Raw genomic sequence first — 12516 nt, forward strand, 5'->3', positions numbered from 1 at the left:
GGACTGATCCCAGAACTCCGGGATCACGCCCTGAGCCGAAGACAGACGCTTAACGACTGCGCCACCCAGGCGCCCCTGGAATAGCTATAATTGTATTTAAGTTGGGAAGTAGATGACAGAGACTAAGAATATTAGTCATTGGGTAAACAATGAAATTGCTTGTTGGAATCAACTTCATTCCACAGGATTGGAGAGAAGTTGGAGAAAAAAATCTGGTTGGATAGTGAAATCTTGAACAACTATTCTCACAAAAATTGTAAGAGGAGTATTTTTACTCAGTAATAAACATAAAATAATCAAAAGTTTAGAAGTCGTTACATGTGATAGCTCCTTATTTTGCCACCACATCGTTTGCCATATTTGACCCATTACCACCCTCTGCATAGAGAATTAGCCTGACGTCAGGCACAGTAAAATGTGGCCCATTAAGCTGTCATCAAGAAGGAAGCAGTGATGTAGATTTGTGTCTCAATTGTTGCTCTTTTCTTTTCTCAATGTTCTTTCCTCTGCCTCTCCAAAAGGCATGTCTTTAGACAGATTCTCAAAGTAAATAGCAACTTGTCATTGTTTAAAGGTATATCCTTCATCCCCCAAGTAATTAGAAATATTTGAAAAGCACTGGAAAATACACTGAAATATAAAAAAATAATATATACAATTTGAGCAAACTCAGAAATCATAAATACATAATACTGTTTACAGGCTTTTTTCTGAAAACATTAAGTCTAACTGGAAAGCCAGTGTACATAAAATCTATAATTTAATTGGGGAAAAGTCATAAAGATCAATGAAACAATATTTTAAATATAATCTATGCAAGTGATTAATCTCAAGATAGTTTTATCATGTTTTCCAGTCTTGAGAAATAGCAGCAATTTATACTTTAGCTTATTTTAAAAAGTTAAACATGAAACTGTTGATATGTTAACTCTATGGATGTTTGGAATTAAACATTAACCTAGGACAATAATATGTTATTTTTATTTCACTAAGAGTGAGAATTCTGAGGTAATTACTCTAGGGACTTCTGTCTATAATTAACATTGCAGATTGCACCCATTACACCACTAAAGTATACTTAAGAAATTAATATTTCAGAAATCAAAACAAAGATAAAACATTCCTAGAACTCAGAGGAATTTGTGCACGTGCCAGCATTTCTGTGCTTCACAGTTAAGCACACAGTTTTACGTAGTGCATCTCAGTGTAGGTGCCTGGGCTCTGGGTCTGGATGGATCACAGATACACGTCTAAATTTTTCTGCTTAGCGCTGATTCAGTCAAGGCACTTACTACTCCAAGCGCTCAGTATTTTTATCTGTAAAGGTAGAATAAAGGTATCTGCCTCATAATGTTACCGTAAGTGTTAAATTAGGACAGATCATAACTATGGAGTACTTAGTGGGCAGTAAAAGAGAAAAAGGACCTTAGTAGTTGTTGTTGATGTTCATGTTATTTCTCCTTCTTCCTCCTCCTCTGCCGCTGCTGCCACCTTTCCTCCCCCTCCCCTCCCCCTTCTTCCTCCTCCCCCTCTTCCTCCCCTTCTTCTTCTAAAAATTTTATTTATTTATTTGAGAGAGAGAGTACAATCAGGGGGNACTTTTTTAACATTTTAAAATTTATTTTATATTTTATTTTTTTACCAGTCCATGTTATTTTACTGTATCCATTTCTTACAAACTCAGAGAGGTCTTTCCAAAGTGAAATGTCACAAAAAAGAAGGAATGATCATTTGACCATCAGGAAAATGATTTAACATTACATCTGATTGGATCATAAAATAATTAAGGCATGAAACCACAGGTCATTCATATCCATATACATACAGTAGGTACTCTTCTATGAATTTAGTCTATAGTCTGTAACCATTAATAGGACTAATCTAAGTAATTTAGAAAAGTACTGTGAGAGAGTGAGTGAAACAATGATATATATAAAAATGATGTTGGGACATTAAGAAAAAAGCGAAACAATGAGAACGGTCAAGAGAAGAATATAGGTGCATTTGGGGGAAAATAGTAAGTATAGCTTCTTTTCAGTAATACATGTTTTAGTGGCTATCACAGGCTTCTTTGTGGTCTCATGATACAAAAGTGTAATTTTTTTAGTAGCAAAGATAATTTTGAACTTTGCAGTCAAAGAATATTGGTATAGTTTAAAATGTCACTAATTAATGTGACTAACTGATTACACTTGGAATTGATTTTTTGATTTTTTGTGTTTGTAATAGAGCTACTACTGAAGAATTCTGGCCATATCAATTCATTAAATACATGTGACCTGGCTTACCTATATGAAAGCTACTCAATTTAATTGCAAGGGAAATACTTTTTATAATATGCCTTCAGCTACATGTACAGATTTATTCTGAAGTAATTAATACTATTACCCTCTTTCTTTACTTCCTGTCCAAATCTTTTAAGAGACAATTGTATATCAATGAAAATAGCCTTGACCTTGAAATATAATAATAATTACAATAATGAAGAAAATAATAATAAATGATAGAGAACTCACTACTGTTTATTGAACTCTTACTGTACGACAAATACCATGCTCATATTTTATGGATTAGATATAATAATCTTCTTTTACTAATGAGAAACTTTTACAAAATAATAGCTGTGAAAGAATAGTTCAATATAATATAAAAAATAATATTTACTCATCTGTTCTACACTTCACGAGGGTTTAGTTCTTGCTGTTTCCTCTGTCTAAAATGTTTCTCACTCCAGTTTTCATAGTCTGACTTTCTTGCCACATTTCCTTCAAATACCATCTTGAATTTCAGCACCTCTTTCATGTCACTAAATATTGCCTAACATGATAGCCCTTCTTTATTTGTTAGTTGTGCAGTGGTTTTATCCTCAACAGAGTGTAGTTTCAGTGAGAGAAGGCGTGTGGTGTGTTGTGTTTGCCCCAAGTCTCCAGCATGCAGGAGTGCCAGGGGTATTGTTGGCATTGAATACATAACTGCTGAAGGAAAAGACTGTCTGTTCTATAATTCATGTAAGGGTGTAATATAAAATTAGATATATTGGCTGGTTATTTTTTGTTGCCTTTGCAAATCTACCTTCCATCCTGCTCTGTGCCTCCGGAGGCTATTTAAAATAAGTTCCTTTTCAGTCCCTTTATGGTTCCTAAAATGAGAAATACTTCCAGAAAATCCACAAATTGGTGGAGAATGATAGTGAAGTATTTACTGTTCTTGTTCACTGTACCACAGGTTGCCAGTGAGGTGATTATGTTCCTCTAAAAAGAACCTCTGCTCTTTCCAGCAGCCCTCTCCCAGTACTCCAGCTCTTGTCAGACAGTTTTCATAATACTTTATCCCCTTTAGGTCTAGGTTGATAGCTGAGCTTCTGCATGCTTCAGTATGCCTCAGTGGTTCCTATTAACTCTGCCCATACTTTTAAAATTGATGAAGCGGAGAGTGAGAGATGAGGCTTGATAGAGGGGCAGTTGGTCGCACTGTAAGTTGGGTAAATTGGTAGGAATTTTAATGTTTTGAAGGTAGAGTGTAGCAAACTTGTTAATGAGTTAGATGTGGGGTGTAAAGAGAAGTATAAAGGGCAATTTTTAAAATTTTGATCTGAAAAATAGAAGGACCAGAGGTGCTATTTATCATTTTGGTGAAACTTGTGGTTGGTCAAATTACTGGGAGGAAAATCAAGAATTCTAAGACATACTGGTTTTTAAAAGCCTATAAAATACATAAGCCTATAAAATTCATATTGGCCATGCAATGGGGTTTTTAAACTTTTTTTTTTAAGAAAGGGGGGCAAGGGGGGAGAGAGAGAATCTTAAGCAGGCTCCAAGCCCAGCACAGAGCCCAACACAGGGCTTGATCTAATGACCCTGAGATCCTGCCCTTACCTGAAATCAGGAGTCGCACTCAACTGACTGAGCTACCCGGGTGCCCCCCATGCAATGGGATCTTTTTTTAAAAGATTTTATTTATTTGCCAGAAAGAGAGAAAAAGAGAGCACAGGCAGGGAGAGTAGCAGGCAAAGGGAGAGGGAGAAGCAGGCTCCCAGATGAGCAGGGAGCCCAATGAAGGACTCGATGTCGGGACCCTGGGATCATGACCGAGGTGAAGGCAGGCACTTAACCATCTGAGCCACCCAGGCATCACTGAAATGGGATTTTTAAATGTGGAGCATGAAATAGGAAATATGAACTAGACAGAAACAGAATTTATATACCTACCCCTAGATGAGAGTGCGTATAGGGGAGAAGGTGAGTAAGGGTGGAATCATTTGCTCCAAGATCAATGAAAATTGAATTATTCTCACAATATGACCAAATTGATGACCAGAAAACACTCTGTAGACTACTTATCCTTTTTAGTTTATAAATTATTTTAATATGTATAGCTGATCAGGCAACCAATGATCTTTTTATTGCCTCCATAGTTTTGTCCTTTCCAGAATATTACATAGTTGGAATCATACAGTATGTACACTTTTCAGGCTGGCTTCCTTAACTTAGTAATACATATTTAAGGACTTATGTGTCTTTTCATGGCTTGATAGCTCATTTCTTTCATTGCTGAATAATATCCATCATCTGGATATAGCACAGTTTTTCCATCCATTCATCTTCTGAAGGACATTTTAGATGCTTCCAAGTTTGGGCAGTTATGAATAAAGCTGCTGTAAACATCCCTGTGCAGGTGTTTGTGTAGACATATTTTTCAACTCTTTGGATGGATACCGAGGAGTATGAGTGCTGGATTGTATGGGAAGAGTACATTTAATTTTGTCTGAAACTGCCAAACTGCTTTCCAAAGTGACTGTATCGTTTGCATTCCTACCAGGCATGAATAAGTGTTTCTGTTGCTCCATATCCTTGCCAGCATTTAGTGTTGTCAGTGTTCTGGATTTTGACTATTCTAAGATATATGTAGTGGTACCTCTTTGCTGTTTGAATTTGCATTTCCTTAATGCCATATGATATGCAGCATCTTTCCATATACTTACTTGCTATCTGTATGTCTTCTTTGGTGAGGTGTCTGTTCAGGTTGTTTGCCCATTTTTTATCAAGTTCTTTTTTAATTGTTGAATTTCAAAAGTTATTTGTGTATTTTGTATAACAATTCTTTATCGGATGTGTCTTTTGTAAATATATTCTCCCTGCCTGTGGCTTGTCTTCTCATTTTATTGACAATATCTTTCACAGAATAGAAATTTTTAATTTTAATGAGTCAGCTTATCAGTTATTTCTTTCATGAATGGTACCTTGGTGTTGTACCTAAAAAGTCATCCATACCCAGTGTCATCTAGATTTTATTCTATCTTATCTTCTAGGAGTTTTATAGTTTTACATTTTACATCTATATCCAAAATCCATTTTAAGTTAATTTTTGTAAAAAGTTTAAGATCTGTGTCTAGATTTATTTATTTATTTTTGCATGTGGATGTCCAGTGTATCCAGCACTATTTGTTGAAAAGACTATTATTTTTTTTCATTTGTGTTTTCCTTGCTCCATTGTCAAAGATGAGTTGACTATATTTATGTATGTCTATTCTGGTAAAATGCATTTTTCTTGGAATTTGATAATTTCATTTAAGTTGTCAAATTCACTGTCATAAAGCTTTAGATGATTTATAATTATTTTTCTAATATCTGAAGGATCTGCTGTCCTATCTTTTAGTGGTTTCTCCCTTATTTCCTTAATTGGTCTTATTAGAGATTTAGCAACTTGATTAATCTTTCAAGGAGCCAACTTTTGAATTTTTTTTATTTTCTATACTGAATGACGGCTTTCCACATAGTTTGGCTTCTGTTCTACCCATTTCTTTACTTCAGCTTACATTATTGTTCTTTTCACATATTACATAAATTGATCTTTGTTATCTAAATGATTGCCATTATTCCATTTTTTCCCACTGCTAGATGATTAATGACATCTATTTTTTTTTCCTTCTAGTGACTACATGACAGACTGGATGTTATATCTTTGACTTATCATAGTCCAACTACCTTTAAACATTTTCACTTTCTGAACAATGAAATAACTTTACACCATTTAGACCCCTCCTGCATTTTGTGCTATATTTGCCGTATATTACATCTGTACATATATTTCAACTTCTCAAGATATTTATTTTTTTAATCTGTAAGTATTAATTTATGTTTACCATACATTTAGCTGGAATTCTTCATTTCTTTCTGCATTTTGTTTCCATTTAGGATCGTTTTCTTTTTGCCAGAAAAAAAATCACCAGTATTTTTAAATGGTAAAGATTAAAAACTAAAGACTAAATACTGTAGACTGGTGGCGATTAATTATATCAGTTTCTATTTGTCTGAAAATATCTTTCTTACACCTCCTTTGAAAGGTATTAACCTCTAGACATGATATGTTTAAGCAATCACTTATTAAGAAGGGGAAACCCTAGCAATATTAAATTAACCTCTAGAGGTATTAACACCTCTTTGAAAGATATTAACCTCTAGACATATGAACTTACATTGACATTCTATTACTTTCATTGAATTCAAGATGTCATTTCATTATTTTTGTTTTCAAAGTTTTTCTTGAAAAATCAGGGAAGATTCTTGTCATTCCTTCCATGAAAATTTTCATGGAAAAAATAGTAAGTTGTGTTGAATGATACAAAGGTGAATAAATATAGAGGACTGATATGTATAAATGTAAATTCTCAGTTGATCCTTCTATATAATACAATCCAAAGCAAATTCCTAATATTTTGTGGAAATCGGTAAGTTCATTCTAAAGAAAAGTACTAACTTAACCAGTTCACTTTACCAATTATCAAAGCTTATTATAAAATTCTAATCATGAGGTATTGTGGTATTGGTGGAAAAATAGAAAAATAGACCAGTACTAGCAAATATTCAGCCCAGTAGATATACATTTATTTTGCTACTTGATAATATTTCATATCAATTAGTAAAAGATAACTTTTTAATAAATGTTGCTGACCATATTGTATATTTACATAAAAAAATGAAATGGAACAACTCCTTTCCATCCTTCACAAAATTATTTGCCCTTTGGATTGAAGACCTAAAAGTGAAAGGCCAAAGAAAAATATTTTAATGTCCTCGAGATAAAACATGCTCAACTTCAAATAAAAAGATTAATGGATTCAATGACATTAAAATTCTTTTCTTTTTTTTTTTTAAAGATTTTATTTATTTATTCGACAGAGATAGAGACAGCCAGTGAGAGAGGGAACACCAAGCAGGGGGAGTGGGAGAGGAAGAAGCAGGCTCATAGCAGAGGAGCCTGATGTGGGGCTATCCCAGAACGCCGGGATCACGCCCTGAGCCGAAGGCAGACGCTTAACCGCTGTGCCACCCAGGCGCCCCTAAAATTCTTTTCAGACAAGAACTCCATAAGGTAAATGGAGAGAAGCTAAAACTTTGTAACAACACTAATCAACTAATAAAATTTTATAGAATAATGAGGAAAAGAACAAACCACCCAAAAGAAAACAGGCAAGAGCAACAGTTCTCCTTAGTAGGCATGGAAATACAATTTAGAAGTTCAGTGAGATACCATTTCATACTCAGATCATAGACAAAGGGTTAAAAAATCTAGCTGTGTTGTGTTGAGTAACATTTAAAGGAAAAAAAGTACCAGAGATTAGGAAGAAATTTTTAACTAACCACTTATCAAAAAGGGGAAACTCCAGCTATTTTAAATTAATGAGTGATTATTTTTTGAGGAGTGGAAACACAAGAGTCATCATGCTTAGGGAAACGATTAGTATTATTTAAAATCATACATTAGATAGCCATCAGAATAAGCAAAAATTTTAAATCCTGACAATATCAAGTGGTAAAAAATGAAAAAAAAATGAGCACTGTCAGTCATTGCTGGAGGGTGTACTATTTGACACAACATTTTGGAAACAATTTGGTATAATCAAGCAAAGTTAAAGAAATGCATATCTTACAATTTAGCAATTCACTCTCAGGTACATAATCAAGGAGATATTCTCACTTGTATGCACTAAGAGACATGTGGAGTAATGCTTACAGCAGCAGTAATTGTAATAACAAAGCCTGGAGACAACTCACATGTCATTTAGACTTTAGTGGCAAATGAATAAACATATTTTCATGTACTTGTACTAAGGAGTACTATACAGAATTAAAATAAATAAAGTGTAACTACATATGTCCACACAGATCAACAATAAACCAAATACGTTGTTGAGGAAAGAAGTCACAGAAAAGTACTGTATAAAAATGACAAAACCAGGCAAACTTAAGCTACACATTATTGAAGAATATGTGATCAAAACATAAGAATTTTGCTTATAAATACACAGATATAAAAATGAAAAAAATATTAATATTAGGTTTAAGAGAACATATATTTCTTGGGAGGGGGTAAGAGGTATGATAAGGGCATAAAAAGACTTTGAAGTTCATAGTAATATATATTTAAGCTAGGTAATAGACTCTCCTTTTGTTCATGATTAAAGTAATAGATTTAAATTTTATATGTTCTTTAATAAGTTTGACTTATTTTAGAGTGAAATTGTCTTTAAAAAATATACCATAAACATCTTCTATGTTGCCATCCTGACCTAATAGTTACCTGGCAAATAATTGTCCAGAATTGGTTGTGCAATGACTTCCTTCACCTTGCTATTTAGACATTTAGATGACTTCCTATTTTCCAATTGTAAGGAAAATAATGAAAAGAATTCTTCATTCATACAGCATGTAGTTATTTAGGATGTAATCAGTATGGGTATATAATACTATTGAGTCAAATTCCATTAAGTATAACATTTGACTTTAACTTGGATTCATGGGGTTGCCTATAATTTTCTTCAAATTGACAAAATTATGTCATTGGTTTATGTGTTCTCAACAAAAGAATGTTAACAGTGAAATAAAATAATTAGAAAAATTGAAAGCATTAGAAGTAATAGGAATAGAAGCCCTCTCCAGGTATGTGAGACCTCAGGCAATTTTTTTTTTCAGGGCCCCATCTATATAAACAATTTTATTTAAAAATTTGTTTCATTCATGGTTACATGGCATGGTGATATTTTTTATAAGGATAGAATAAATGGTAGGGAAGAACTACTTGTATACTATTTATTGTGCAGTCAGACACAATTTCTTTCTCTGCCAGTCCATGAACTAGTTCTTCTTCAGGTGCCATCAAATGTGCCATTCCTAACTAATTACACATTTTCCACTACAAAGGAAAAAAAAAAGTCTATCAATGCTGTTATTCTCATAATGCCACGGCTCCTTGGACCCTGCTTGTATAGAAACAATATAGAATTTCTTGCCTCTGAAGTTTCCTGATACCATTTATTTAAAGCATCATTATTCTTGTTACTGACTTATTCTTGGTATCACCTGTGAATATTGGCCTCCAATTACTCTCTTCACAGTTAGAACTGTACTTCGTGGTGATGACACTAAATGCAACTTACTCATCATCTGCAGGATGATGTGAACAATGATTCATTTTACATTTAAGACTTTATGGCATAAACTGTATCTTCTTTTGAACACTAATGCTAAATACTGCATTCCTAGAATGTAAACTCTTTCAGTATTCACCTCTTCTATACAGTAACACCAGTGGGCGGATAGTGAGGTGCACAGAATTGAGTGTGAAGAGTGGCCCCACTTGGGCGAAGAGTATCCCTCTTCCAGCATGACTTTAGACATGGATTCATGATGTCACCATTCTATTGAAGCAAGAGAAGACATTGATCAGAAGGATCTAGTAGGCTTGCAGAACAACTCTCTTAAAAGCCCTCAGAGGAAGTAAGCCCACAAGGATTGCTGCCACATCGTGTAGAGGAAACAAGTGGTGAAGTGATTTCTCTGACTGCAATTGCAAGGACACACAAGAGAAAGGATACTTGGTACCACTTTCACTATCCCTGGGACTGGATGTGGCAACACTGTTCCTATATGGATGGACAAGTATAGATGATGAGCCCAGACACAGCCTAAGAGAAATATAGGGTGCCAAACCATTGGTTACTCAGAGCTCTGAACTTATCCTGTGAACGACGTGAGTGAAAGCCACCCAAAATCACATTGTCTGCACCATTCTGGGGACCGAATCTCACATAGTCCTGTAAAAGCAATACCAATCTGCCTGATGGAAGCAATCTGCTTACCAGACCTCTCACCTAGAACTTGGGCCAGACCAGGTTTAGGACAACCCAATAGTTATGATTACCAGAGATCTTCAGGGTATCTGGTCAACCTAATGAACGGTCAAAAAGTGTCCCAAAGGAGATAAATTGGGACAGGGCTGTGCCAGTTCCAGTTCTTGTGCAGAGTAACCTGCCCGGACGATTGCACACTACAACTAGTACTGGGCAGAGGAAGTGATTTAGAAAATTTTAATAGGCAATTTTTGGCCACTAGGATCCATGTGGGACCAAGTTTGGTCTTGAACCGCCCTGCATGGGTGGCACTGCTGGTCTTTTCCAGCCCTAGACACTGGAAATGAACTAGAAAAATTTGAAGGGGGCACTGCAAAACAATGACACCCACAGAAATGTAGATTTCCGGGCAGAGCCTTTTTATTCATGCATAAAGACAGTGCTGAATCAAATATTCAATATTGAAAAATATTTGACCAAATATAACAAAATCAATCAGATACCTTTTGCATTGAAGAATCTAAAATATCAATTGATATTAATATGAAATATTCATTAGCATGTGTCTACAGAAAACAATTTAGATAACATTCACTCTTTAATAAATTACTTATACATTCATTATATGTTTACCCTATGCCAGATATTGCCCTAGGGATGCAACAAATTTTATGGTGTTTCCTATACCTGTTGTAATATTAAGAGTCATAAGATACTAAGAGTCATAAAAATGTTTATAACTTTTCATTGATTAGTTCAACTTTTGAATCTTATATTAGGAAATAAGTCAGACTATAAAAGCTATAAAGAAGGAAGATGTATACTTAATTGTCATTCAATGTATTGGATATTACTAATAACCAAAATGTCCATTAATAGTAAATAATCTTCTGGTACAACTATTTAATATTGTACATCTATATATATCGGAAATATAAATCTAAATTATATCTTAGATTTAATATATTTTAAATTGTAAAATAATGCAAAGCTATATATTTTTCCTTTTGTTGACTATGATCACAACTATATAAATTTATACTTTCATAAAGATGAGAATCAACAGGGAACATGGAAATAATGATATGAGCAGCTGATATTCATAATGACTTTTCTTACTGTTTTGATATGTGTGTAATATTAGGGTTAAGAAAAGTTAAATAAAATTAATGATTGCCTCAATGACTAAAGTCTCAAATGATCTTTTGACTAAGTTGTATTCACTTGTACAATAGTAAAACTTATATGCTGAAGTTGTCAGTTATTCATTTAATCATGTGTTTAATGATTTTTTTTTCCAAATGGGACACCTGTGTGCCAGACACTTTTTTCTAAGCACTGAGTATATGTGGAGAATAGAAAGGAGGAAAATGTATCAGGGATTCTGTTTTGCATATATTAAGATAAAAATCCTACTTTTCCATCCTAGTGAGATTTAAATTCATGGCACTAAGTAAGTGAAGGGTAAATAGTAGATAGCTAACCAATGAGCCAAAATAATATGTTCATTAATTTCTTAAGTACCATGAATAATAAATTAAGAGAGAGCAGATGATAATTATATAGAAAATTAAGATCACATTAGATTCAGAAAAATATTATGAAAATAAAAATAAAACAAGATAATAAGATAGAAAGTCATAGCGTAAGATGGAGATTAGGACAAAGGAAGTGCTGTTTGAGAAAGCAATAGGCCTGATTTCAGAATGAAGAGGAAAAACCAGGCATGAGAAGATCTCAAGGAAGAAAAGTCCGGATAGAAGGAACATATCTTAAAAATTTCCTGAGGTAGGTTTAGTGAGATAATACCATCGTAGGGCATTGTAATAACTTTGGCATTATGTAAGTGGGATGGGTAGCCATTGGATATTTTAAGCAAGGGGAGTATTTCAAACAGATCTTTGGCTGCTTTGGGTGTATGTTTATGGAATGGCTGGGAATTAAGAGTGGGAACAAGGAGGTAAGATTGTTAGTTGTTAGAACGTCAGGATTGTATCTGGTGGTGGCTTGAACCAAGTGTCAGGTAGAGAACATGAAAAGAAATTTAAGGAGACATATTTTAGAGGTAGAACCAATTAGAGATAATATGAATCTGGTGAATCTGATTGTTTCTTGTGATTAAGTGGAATCAGTGACAATTCCCACGTTCGGTAGCATTTTATAAGTTGGGAAAAACTAAGAAAGGGGAAGGTCAGGGTTTCTGACATTTCCGGGTTAATTTCAAGGAACTTACTAAATATCCAATGGATGATTAGATACCTCATATGAATAAAATGTGCAAAAGATATTGGTAGCTGCTAAGTTAAAACAACTATATTCACTAGCATGCCACGTATTATAAGGCATAGAGAGGAGGTATAAGTTTCTTATGGGCTTCTATGGCATTA

The sequence above is a fragment of the Ailuropoda melanoleuca genome, chromosome 1 (genome assembly GCF_002007445.2).
Source record: "Ailuropoda melanoleuca isolate Jingjing chromosome 1, ASM200744v2, whole genome shotgun sequence".
In the NCBI taxonomy this organism is placed as follows: domain Eukaryota; kingdom Metazoa; phylum Chordata; class Mammalia; order Carnivora; family Ursidae; genus Ailuropoda; species Ailuropoda melanoleuca.